We start from the raw sequence: 12,625 nt of genomic DNA, 5'->3' as shown, positions 1-12,625 counted from the left end.
TTCCACTGCCTCTACCTTCTGTGTTTCATTTGACTGTTGGCTGTTTCACCATTTCTATTAGGACACAGTAGTTCACCTGGAATATGGACATCTTCACGCGTAACGTTACAATACTTGACATTTAGGTAGGATGACATCGTCATTAGTGTCAGTTCATATCTCGAACAGATCATTGCGCTCCACGCCACAACTTAAGACTGCAGCGATGCTGTTTAATATATTCCCCTCCAGCCTACTCCACATTTGATATTGTGTACCCTTTGAGGTGGCACCTTGCATGGTAGCCTCTGTCATCAGTGTATGAACGGGTGCGAATGGCTGAATGATGACACGTAGTGTAAAAGTGCTTTAAGTGTCGCTATACAGTATACAAGTCCATCTATCATAGCCAATAGCTGTTTGTATTAATATTCAGAATGTTAAATACAGCTCCTTCCTAACCTTTAATTCAATCTTTTTGAATTAAAATTGGAACCATTGAAACCTCATCTGACCCGATATGCACTTCAGCTCCCTTGTTATTATTATTTCCACACATCCTGAGGAATTGGACACACTGTGGGTGTGTGAGAAAAAAAGACGATGCACTGTACACACACACGATGAATACCATGTTTAACGCCACTGTCCCGCATGCCAAATGGATACCCGTTTGTTTGCTAAAGGACGGACAAATCAATCCAGTCCTTCGTCAAGCCATATTTAGACTTGTCACGAGAGTCATTGAGAAAAGGTTCTGCTGCGCTCGGAGCAGCTGAGGATTCTTACAAACTTTACCCAGATCAGATGGAACCACGAGTAACGCAAGTCAGCAAGTTACAATGTCAGCCTACCTCCTCATCATTTACTTTTCTTTGAGAAACTGAGCCCGACATTCTGGCTGGAGGACGTTTTATTCCCTCTTCTTTAGCTCAGTCATTCCCAAAGACTGGATTGGGACCCATAGGTGGATCACAGGGGAATTTATTACAGTCCAAATAACTTTGCAGAATTTCTTCCATAGTCTTTTATTTGACATTTGTCTGAATGTTTGTACTGTTATAATAATTGTAGCCTACTTTTAACATTGAGTCTGATATGAAAGGCTACCGTTGTTTTAAGGCTGAGGGGACATTAAAATAATGAGATCGCCGGTTAAATCTACCTGTCATGCATTTATTTGGTATCATTTGTACATCTCTTGTACATATTTCTTGAAATGGTTAGTTTACCTACTCGAGATAATATGAAGTGGTGCGTAAATGGCAGTAGAAATGGTAGGGATGTCATTTACACACAGATTCGCTCTTCTGATGATTTATAGGAAAGGTCTTTTCTGAATTGGGTCGTGATAGTCATTCATAAAAAAACGTTTTAGCTGTTGACTTCCCCAACATGTCTAACATAACCGTTAAAATATTTCAGGTCAAGCATGTTCACAGAAAAAGTCACAGGTGTTGAAAGTAGTTTAGTTGTTAAATTTGCATTTGGACTCTTTTACAGCTGATGTCATCAAAAACACGGAAGCAGAGTTTTTCCCCGAGTCATCCAGACGAGTTAGCAAGCTTCATAATAATATATTCCATATATTCCAACAGCGGACTCGAGTACGAATGAATTCCGACAGCATCACGACCAGTCGAGAGTCACCAGTGAATAAACACTCCCGCTGGAGTGATGAAACGATGGAAAACACTCGTTTGTAGAGTTTATTTTAAAACTCAATCAACTCAAAAGTCGGAGTCTTTGTCTGAGTATTTGCTGTTCTGTTCATGAGGATGAACGTAGTCGTGAGCATCGAGTGACTCGCATACTCGTCATGTCTCACCAGTGCAACGTTAGACACTAGTTTGTCCAAATACCTGTGTATATATATATATATATATATATATATATATATATATATATATATATATATATATATATATATATATATATATAATGTGTCTACAAATTCTTAATTTACTTTACACACCGTGCATTGTCTTAAATGCTGTGCTAGCTCTGATGAGGGCAAATAGTTATATTTTGAAATGTATTATTACCCCTGTTTGCTGTGATGTTTTTATTATAGGCCACAGTAAGTATAGGAATGTCTACGTATGAACTTAGAAAGGTGATATATCACTACACGAGATAAATATCAGACAATACTAAATACATGCAAAATGTTTATACCACTCTTGTCCCTCCATCATTTCGAAGTTCTAAGAAGATTTTAGACAAATGTCAGACAGTGTGTCTTACGCAGAGCCAAGAAGTCTGTGCTTGAAGAAGAAACCGTGCAGCTTTTGGGATTGAAGAGACGCTGAATGAAGAACTGTGTTTGGCTCGATGCACCACTGAGACTTGTGTGTATTGTGTGTCACGGCACCATGTAGAGCTGGAACTGTTGTCAAAGGAGAGACAGCAATTCATGATTGCTGGCTTTTGAAATGCTGCCTCGCTGTGAGCCTGGATCTCTGAGCCAACTTGCCGAAAGTCAAAGCCTTCCGACGTTCGGCCCTGAAGAGTCACCCTTTGATTTTCTTATTTATCACTTTCTTCTCGTAGCTACCTACATCAGCGCCACAAAGAGGCCCCTTTGCAACTGTACATAGTATTTCACAGTACGTTGTCTCTGCTTACATGCGGCATTGTCATTTTGTGTGTGTTTTTAAACGACACTGTAAATATCAGCAGTCACGGACTCTGAGAACTCAAACTGCTTTTGTGTTTTGTAAATGGCTTTTACACACCTCCGTGCTCAGGGTAGTTTACCTCCCTTGATGACTGGTTCCCTCTGGCCTTTAAAGTGCAGCTAACAGACTTCTTTTCCCAATACGTTGCTGCTGAGAGTCTATGCAGCAAGTGTCTGAAGGGATTTGACATGGAACTCCTTGCACTGAAAAGATTCTTTGTACCTTCAGCCTCTCACAGAGAGTCTTCCACGTGATGAAACCAAAGAGGTGGGAATACTTCCAACCTGACAAAGTAAACCTTGGTTTTGTTTTGTAGCTGTGTTGACTGAAAGCACGGTGCCAGATACTTTATATACAGTATATTCAAAATAAAAGATCTTTCTGATACTTCACACCTTTAAAACAAAAAGCATTTAGAGGAGCTGGCACAACTGTTAGCAGCATACAGTGTTACCAACCACTTCAAACAATAGGACAGATATGGTAGACGGTGACTAATAAAACATGTGAGTAGATGTCCGTCCAAAATAATTGATCAGAGCTTCGTGTCCGGGCTCTGATGAACCGTGGACCCTTGTGACGGTGTGACGCTCTGAGTCAGAGCAGCAGCTGTTGACCCGTGTGCAAGCACTTTGTATCCACCCGCCAGGATCAGTCTTGTCTCCAAACCAATTTTCAATTATATGGGTTTAGTTTTCATCAGAATGTGTATTTCCCGTACTACATACAGCGAGCTGAGAACAGGCCCACTGTAAAAGGCTGTAGTGTTTCGTCCACAAGATGGCAGCATATCCAAAGGAGGAGACAGCTCTCTGCTGCACTGCCTGAACACACAAGGAAACACTATGCTGATTAGGAAAAATAAAGGTTCAGCATCGCATCTGAACAAGTTGGGACCACCTGAAGAGAACGGAAGCACCAGGTGGTACTGAACCCCGATAGACAAGATATCACCTGTGGGATCTGTGCAAGTGCAAGGGTCTAAAGAATGTGAAATGAGTCAGAAATCGTATACGTCTTTTAATAATAACTTCGATTCCTGCATAACGTTTATATGGCTGTTAGAGAAGTGGAAACGGACCGTGGTCGTAGAACAAAGAGCTAAACACGGCTCTTGATGTCATGTCTAATGTTAGCTTCACAGGTTTTAACGTAGAAAAGCAACATTTTAGAGCCATTTAGAGAAAACTTGAATTCCGAGACAGTCTAAATGAGAAGCAGTTGAAATTTCAGCGAGCGGTCAAAGGGAGTGGTGGTGGAGCCAAACGCAGACATGACCAGGGATGCAGAGTGAAAACAAAAGGTTTTATTGTGAGGTGAACACAAAGGGAAACTTGACAGGGAACAACAGGGGAATTGTGAAATGTAATGAGGAGCCAGTAGGTCGGCAATTCAAAATATTTATACCGCTTTGATGAGATCAGTCCTTGATTATGGTCGTGTAGTATTTGGATCAGCTGCAAAAACTTCAATACAGAAGCTGGAAGTGTTCCAATCCCAAGCTCTGAGACTGTGTTGTGGTCCCGTGGCTGCTCTTCAGGTGGACGTGGGTGAAATGCCGCTGCATTTGAGACGCAAGCTCTTAGAACTACTGGGCCAATCCGCAAGGACATTCTGGAGATAAGCATCCAACCACTAAGGTGCTTCTGCCATGCTGGGAAAGAGAAAGGGCCAAACAGGAATGTTTTGCATGGAGCAGTGGACAATTAGCAAGAGATACGTCATTGGATCAGATAGCATTCACTCCTACAGCACCTACACCACCGCGGCTATTTCCCTCACTGTCAGTTGATAATTCTTTTTTGGACAAAGCCCAGGCATTTAAAGATATTGATAACATGGCGTGGTGGAGGATAGACTACAGACAACATATCAATCATTTACCCCGGCATACACAGATGGGTCTAAAGATACCAACCTTGCAATATGAAGTTAAAAGGAGAACATCAGATCATCTGTCCGTTTATACAGTTGAGACGTCGGCCATTATAACAGCACTGCAGTGGTTCCAGTTCAGTATTATCCTCATTACAATCATTCACATCTCATAGCAGGCAGGATTTAATGAATGAAATATATGAAACACTGTTCCAACTGAAGAATATGGGTATTTTAGTCTCATTTATGTGGGTACCAGCACACAGAGGGGTGAAAGGAAGCCAAAGAGCAGATACATCAGCAAAACAAGCTTTAGGAAGTCAGCACACGACAGACATTTCACTCAGCAAAGCAGAAGCTAAATCAATAATCAAAATAAATATGATGAAGGTCTGGCAGCACAGTTGGGATGTAGGAGACACAGGAAGACATCGTTATGCTGTTCAGAGAGACGTTTGCAAAGGGAGGCCATCCAGAAGAAACACCACAGAAGAAAACACATGAACCAGACTGAGGATTGGACACAAGGCTGAAACAATGCAACTCATAAATAAACACCCAGCAGGACGATGTGAGCACTGCCAAATACCAGAATCTGTAGACCATATCAGATGTCACTGCCAGAAATTCACACTTGAGCGAGACTGAAGAGGAGGAACTAAATCTAAGAGATGCATTAACCTTGGGGGCAGGAAACATACTGCAATACGTGAAAGACACAGGATTGAGCAAAATAATTTAAGTCTCTGAAATGGAGAACTCCTTTTTTGGTTTTGTTTGTTTTTAATTTTATTAAGTTGAGTTTTTTGGTTTAGGTTTTTTAAGGGGATAGGTTACTCGGGTCCACACTCCACTGTGGTAATGCACCTTTCACTGGATGTCACCCGCCATGAAACTAAAAAGAAGAAGAAGAAGAAGTGAGCAGGTGAGAGTGATAGAGCTGATGAGGAGGGTGTGACTAACAGCTGCACTGAATGAGCTGATGAGTGTGACATTTTTATAAATATGTATATAACATATATATGTATATATATAAATATACATATATATATATATATATACATATATATATATGTATATATATGTATATATATATAAATATACATATATATATATATATATGTATATATATATGTGTGTATATATATATATATATATATATATATATACATATATATATATATATGTATATATATATAAATATACATATATATATATACATATATATATATATATATATATATGTATATATATATTGTGTCCTCAGCTCTCTTATCTTTGAGCAATAATCAACAACACACTATTAGATGAATTGTATGATCTTAGTCCCGTAACAGCGTATGGACTCATGTCCCATGTCAACAAAGAATGTGATGTTTTGCCTGAGGGTGGCACAGAAAGAGAAACAAAGGGCCATATTGGAAAGCAGGTCATTGTTTGTAACATTGTTTTCACATCTCAAAAGGATAAACCCGACATATTGTCTCCGTTATTCTGTTGCTGAGGCTTTGCAACTGCAACACGACACTGTTTCCTCTCGTTTTTCAACCTCTGTCTTCCCATAACAACATCACACCCTGTTCCTTTCATCACGGCACATGTGCAACGCAAGATGTTGCTTTAAAACAGTCTCTCCCTTCTCCTCTCTCTCTCTCTCTCTCTCTCTCTCTCTCTCTCTCTCTCTCTCTCAGCCAGTTTTTCTGAATGGGTTTAATTCCTCCGATGACGGCATGCTTTCCCCTCCCGCTCAGGCTCTCCTCTCTCCCTTCCCCCTCTTTCATCCAGCTGCTGTTTTCCTGAATGAGCACTGAAACCCATGCCATGACCTCATCGTTGGCTCAGCTGTGCTCCCCCCCCCCCCCTCTCCAAACATGAGCGATGATGATACGGATGGCGGTCCTGATGATGATGGAAAGGGGTGTGTGGGATGGAGAGGCGGCCATAAACCGCTGCTGAAACATCCGGTGCTCTGCAGACAATCGTGCGTGCTCGCGGCGCACGCGCTGCATCCCTGCGCTTCAGGATTACAGCACTTAATCTGCACGGCAACAGCCCCGGTGCTGCTACAACGATGAGCTGATGGGTGTGAGAAAAGAGGAGAGAGAAACAGAGGAAATGCAAGACAGAGGGACACAGGGAGACACAGATCACAGAGCGAGAGAGAGAGAGAGACTTGAAGAATGGAGGATGTGAAGGCAGCGGGGAAAGAGAGACACAATGAGGAATGGCTGCTCATTCATTCATAATTTCGTCTTCATTCAGATCGTCCGACGGCCGTGCTCGGCCTGTTACGTAAGCGGGAGAGTGGGAGGGGCAACGGGAGGTGAGGTCAGGTGAAGCAGGGAGGAGATAGATGGAACAAAAACACAAGCAACACGGCCGGCTGCACTAATCCCACTCTGCTACTGCTGGATCTTAGCGTCTATCAGGATGTGATTTGTGAAGTTTGGGGATTTTAATTGATGATGTCACAATGGTAGCAAAGCTGCAGTTTTGTATTTATCGACATTAATCTGACTTTTCCCCCCAAACAGAAAGTGCAAGGACTCCTCAGTGACTACTGTAAATTGCATGAAGTGCACCACACCTTGTTTTAGGTGAGAGGGAGAAAAAAACAAGCAAGAGGTGCAGAAGATCGTGTGCACTCCCATGAGGTGGCTTTCAGTAGACCTGCACACTGTTCCCACACATTCATCAACTGTCTCAGCACCTCCCCAACCGCTACAGACGACTAAGCCAGGACACAATGTGCATCGTCCTGCAGCCTCTGCTTTTAAAAGCCATTGAGGGCAGAGTACTGAAGAAGAAGGACCTAAACCATCGACTGCATGTCAGAAGTGGACGTAGTGATCGTGACATCAGCCATTGGTTTGTTATGAAGCCTCGAGTTCGGAGATTTTGCCATCGCCATCTTGGCTTTTTTGCAACCAATAAACTGAAGTTACCATATTTGCATAAACGGAGGAGTGACGAAGAGACACGGTATACGGCTCTGGTAGCGGCAACGACCTGTCAATCACTGTGTAGCCCCGCCCTAAAGCATCCCCTGCTTTATGGTCTGTGTGACTCTAAATGGACCATAATGTACTAAATGAACATCATGCTGTATTGAAGAAGACTTGAAACTAGAGATTGAGACATAAACTCATGTTTACAATGTTTACTGAGGGAATAAATCAAGAGAGAAGTAGAGTCATTTTCTATAGACTTCTATACAACCAGAGGAGTCGCCCCCTGGTGGACACTAGAGAGAATGCAGGTTGCACTCTGCAGAAGCGGAGGTTGCCGCCTGGTTGGTGCTAACACATCTGTCTTAAGTGTGGTCAGACTGAATATTACGGCAATTTTAGAGGAAGCCCGACTGAATGCAAAGTCATGGAGAGACACGAGCTAACGCGTGTCTACGTGCACATCCCAGGCTGTTTGATGTATGAATCATGAATGTATCAAAGAAAAAAAGAAAAACAATAGGTAAACAACAAAACATTTCATTCATAGTGCTTTTCATATCTGTTTGCGTAACACACAATGGTAAATTCAATCGGCGAATGGCATCCAACCTCAAACCACACTTCTGACTTATTATGTTTTTTCTAACGTAAGAGTTTAGGAGTGGTGAAAGGGATGAGAGAATAAAAGAGAGGACCAAGAGAGTGAGCCAGTAGATGAATCATGCCATGATGACTAACGTCTTGCATAACTCGGTCTGAGAATCCTTCGTATTGCTTAACCATGTTTTGTAGGCCTCCCACTGTGCCCTCCTCTCAATCCAGCGCTAGCAGACACACCAATGCTGCGTTCACACCAAACGTGAACCGGGAGTTTACTCGCTGGATCCTTTGTGGAAACAGCGCCACGCCATTGACGCCGCCCGGCACGAATTTGCGTTTACCCGCGTCTATTCGCGTCTTCGCATTGACTTTGTATGTAATTTACTGGCGTGAATAATTCGTGCCGCGTTTGGTGTGAAAACAGCATAGCACCCTTTGTTACCTCATAGGTAAACATTGGAAGATCTAAAGCTCGCTCACGGTGCTGGATTCTTACGAGGACGGACGCCTGGCCAATCGTAGCGCTTGAATGCTGCACAGGTCTTGCCAAGAAGATCAGTGGGATTCAAAATTACGCGGAAAGTCTGACTGCAAATGCAAAAAGAAATTGTTTAAAAGCTTTTGTCAAATCTGATGAAGTTGCTGAACCGACGTCACTTGAGTGAGTTTCGGCTAGACTTGAAGACTACGTGTCAGCGCTTTTCTTTCTTCTGTGGGAGTTATCACACCTCTGTAGCGGCTCGAAGCTACATTAGCCGCTAATTAGCCGCTAACAACACACCTGGAACTGACGGACCAGTCGGTGGTCGAGTTGCATTGTGTCGAAGACTACATCAGTCAAACTATTCCCTTCAAAATAAACACATTGCATTCAAGTTGAATTGACTAATCCTTTGAAATGAAGTAAACATATACAATTACAGACCCCACTCGGAAATATCCCGCGAGTCTCATAGCCGTCTTTTGTGCCAAACAGATTACGTGAAAGAGGAGACATTTGAGTAATTACAGGAGCTCCCGGCACTGTGTGCTCATATTATCTGACAAAAGCAGGAAGTTTGAGGCCACTAATTGTCCTTAAATTGCTCCTCAAAGACGACATGATGACAGCAGGAAAACACCCGACGCTTGAGGCCGACACGCGCGTCAACACGCAGAACAGATCACCGAGTCGGATGCACTCGATGGGCTGCACAGAAGATGAAGCACATCAGTCTCGCTGTTGACTTTGGGTGCATCAAAGCAGCTCGAGAGATTTCAAGCATTCTTACACACACACACACACACACACACACACACACACACACCAGCATGTTACCTCAGCACCTTGGCTCTGACCAAAGCACCAGATCATTAAAAACCTATGAAACGGGGGAAACGGGGCGTAAACCAAAAAGGGTAATTAATAAGAAAAATATGGTTTCACAAAAAGTTTTCCTGGAATAGATCTTGGCTGACTGTGGCTCCAGACGGGGTGCACGGTGGTCATTCCACTGGAAATCATGTCTCATCACTCTGAAGAGCTCATCCATGTGTGTGTGTGTGTGTGTGTGTGTGTGTGTGTGTGTCTGCAGTGCATCAAGGCGTACGTGTAATTAAAACCTTTACAACTATCTGTACACTCCCCCGAGATCGCGAGCAGCTTCCAGTTTTCCCAAAGTTGTTAAAGAGAAAAATGAAAACTCCTAAAACTTAACGCTGCATCGCCTCATGGTTTATGGATTCTACTGCAACATATCTCCATGTGTGGTGTTCGATTCACCGCACATGTCAAAACAGCTTCAATGACAAAATCGAACATTTGATGAATAAATATCTTCTGATTTCATGTTTATTTTTTGGTCCATCTTTGACCCGTAATGTTTCTGAGTAAATTGACAATGACATTGCAATGATTTGGCCTCTGAAAGGTCTATTAAATTAAATGAAAACACTCCACATTTGTTGGGGGGGGGGGGGACTCAGTCTATGGTAGTTGGTGTGCATGTAGGAGCTCATTTGTGCCCGTGTGAAAGGTGTTGTGTCAGTACTCACTGGTCCTTGGAGAATCAGAACATCCTGTTCAATGGCTGCTGTGGAGAAACGCTCCTGAAGCTCTGTCCACGTGCATGTAGCCGGCTGACTGTTCCGTGTCATGTTAAGGCAGCATCCGAAAGCACACTATCCAAATACACACACACACACACACACACCAATAAATTCTCCACTCGCACTTTGTGCTTCTAACTTCATCAACAGTAATTTAACAGACGGTGCTTTTAAGTTCGGTAGTTTGTGGATTAGCTTCTCTCGCTCGTCCCCGATGAACTCATGCCGGCACTCTCTTGCTCACTTTGACCTCAGCGACCCACAAAGCTGCTGCGCAGAAGATTGATTAACGAGTGAACCATGAGAGGATCAAAGGCCTCTCTAAACTATTTCAGTTGCTTCAGAATCAGCTTCATTGACCAAGCCCATATAAGGACCTGGACCCCCCCCCCCCCCCCCTTTTGCATTGCTCACAATGTACTTACACATAAATGGATACTGTAACAACTGAGTACAAGTACAGGAAAGTTGGACGAGAATCAAACATTATTGAGCCAGTCCATATTTAGAAATATTCACAACTGAGATGCATGCCAAATGAAAATGCAAGGCAATAAACATTAGAGCAAGGTACTAAATGTACTTGTAGTTTTGAGTCATACCGTGTGTTATTGTCTCATCGGGCTCCTCAGCTGCCAAGTGCTCCACTACATACACAAGCAGGAATTAGTTTCTCTACAGTTATTCTCAGTGCTTTTCATCAGTGTCATCATGTCTGATTCCACACAAAATCAAACAAAATCATGCAGGGTCCAGAAATGCCTGGTAAATCCTCATTTGAAATCACGTTTTCAAGATATTGATCATATAAGGCTGCGTGTTTCCCTCCTTGCTGCTAGAGAGCAGGTATACTGTATGCTGTGCACTGACTCACAGCAGAGTCCATTCGAGTGGTGTTGGCGGGTGTAACTTCTCCACCGTGACTCACCAGATTGAGCAATGTCACAACCTGCAGGCCACAGAAGGTGTTTGCACAACAGACCTTTGTAATGATGGTGGTCACGGGCACGTTGTAAAGGAAGTGACTCACCTGACATGTTTACAGCTGCGCGTGCAGTGATTCACAGGTTTCCCATCGTTAAATTGTGTTTTTTTCCATCATGCTGCTTTATAAATCCGATATGATTCATTGTCCCAAAGCTCCCTAAGATCACAGTCAAATCCACATTTACATGCACTGTTGTTAGAGGAGTGCAGGAGACTGCTGGGTGCGGTGGGTGGACTCTGGCAGGAAGACCCATCGCAGCCGATGTACAGTGGGTTGGTTGTTGTCAACATTTGTGCTCGCTACTCAAGATGTTTCAGTTTTCTGTCATCTAGACGTTACAGTCTGTGTCCTACACAAATACCAGAGCTGATAGAAAAGGCACGAGGAATGAATTATGTTTTTAAAGTCATGATGATTCACCTTCATCGGATGCAACTACATCCCAAACATTCCGTGTACGTCTCCAGCTCTCTGCTGCTGATATTGCTGTTTTTTTGAATGTTGCAGAACTCGCTGCCACAGCTTCAGGTTCCATTTGATCCGACTGACAACGTGTATCCTTGGCTGCAGGTTGCTGCTATCCTCTGCTGCTATCCTCTGCTGCTGGCTTCTTCTTCTTTCTTCTTCTTCTTCTTCTTCTCATCCATCTTCGTCCTTCTTCGTCGCATCGCAGATTCAAACAGCATCTTGAAATAGAGAGGCCTCGGCCGTTTGGTTGGAGCTACCTGTTGCAAAATGCGAAGACCTCTGCGGCAGTGAGAACACGGATGGACAGAGGCAACATGTATGTGACAGCTGAAGGAGGCGGGGCTTTGCATTAGTTATGAACCATGAAGTAACTGCGTGGAAGCTGCGTGAGAGGACACGAGACTTGCTGCCTCTCATGAGCCAATTTTCCATCCATATTCTCTCTGTTTCACATACTTGCACAACTCACTCCAACCCATACATCCAACTGTGTGTATGTGTGTGTGTGTGTGTGTGTGTGTGTGTGTGTGTGTGTGTGTGTGTGTGTGTGTGTGTGTGTGTGTGTGTGTGTGTGTGTGCAAGCTGTTTATCAACCCTTTCTCCAAAGCCACTCTGACTCATCCGGTGTATTACGCAACTTCCCATCAGTGAATGATCTCCTAGAAAGGCTTAAATATAATTGTATTCCAGCCCTGTGTGAACGGATCTACTTGTTTTTTTCATTCGTTCCTCGAGAACAAAAAGCACACGTTAAACTGCCGACGTATGTCTGTAGAACAGTTGCAGACTGCAGCCACATGGTGTCATGAGTCGAGTGGTCGGTTTCCTCAGCCCAGTCAGGCATCGAGCACTCGCTTTACCGGACTCAGGGTGCAATGGACTGAACAAGTTCTCAGAATGATCCTGGTCCACTACCAAAGGGTTTTTGCAGTATTACGAACTGGGACTGTGGAGATGTTCTCAGGATAAAAAAAGCTCTATTACAGTGTTTC

This window comes from Melanostigma gelatinosum (assembly GCF_949748355.1).
Source record: "Melanostigma gelatinosum genome assembly, chromosome: 1".
Taxonomy (NCBI): Eukaryota; Metazoa; Chordata; class Actinopteri; order Perciformes; family Zoarcidae; genus Melanostigma; species Melanostigma gelatinosum.
The sequence above is the reverse complement of the archived record's forward strand: the minus strand, read 5'-3'. Positions refer to the sequence as shown.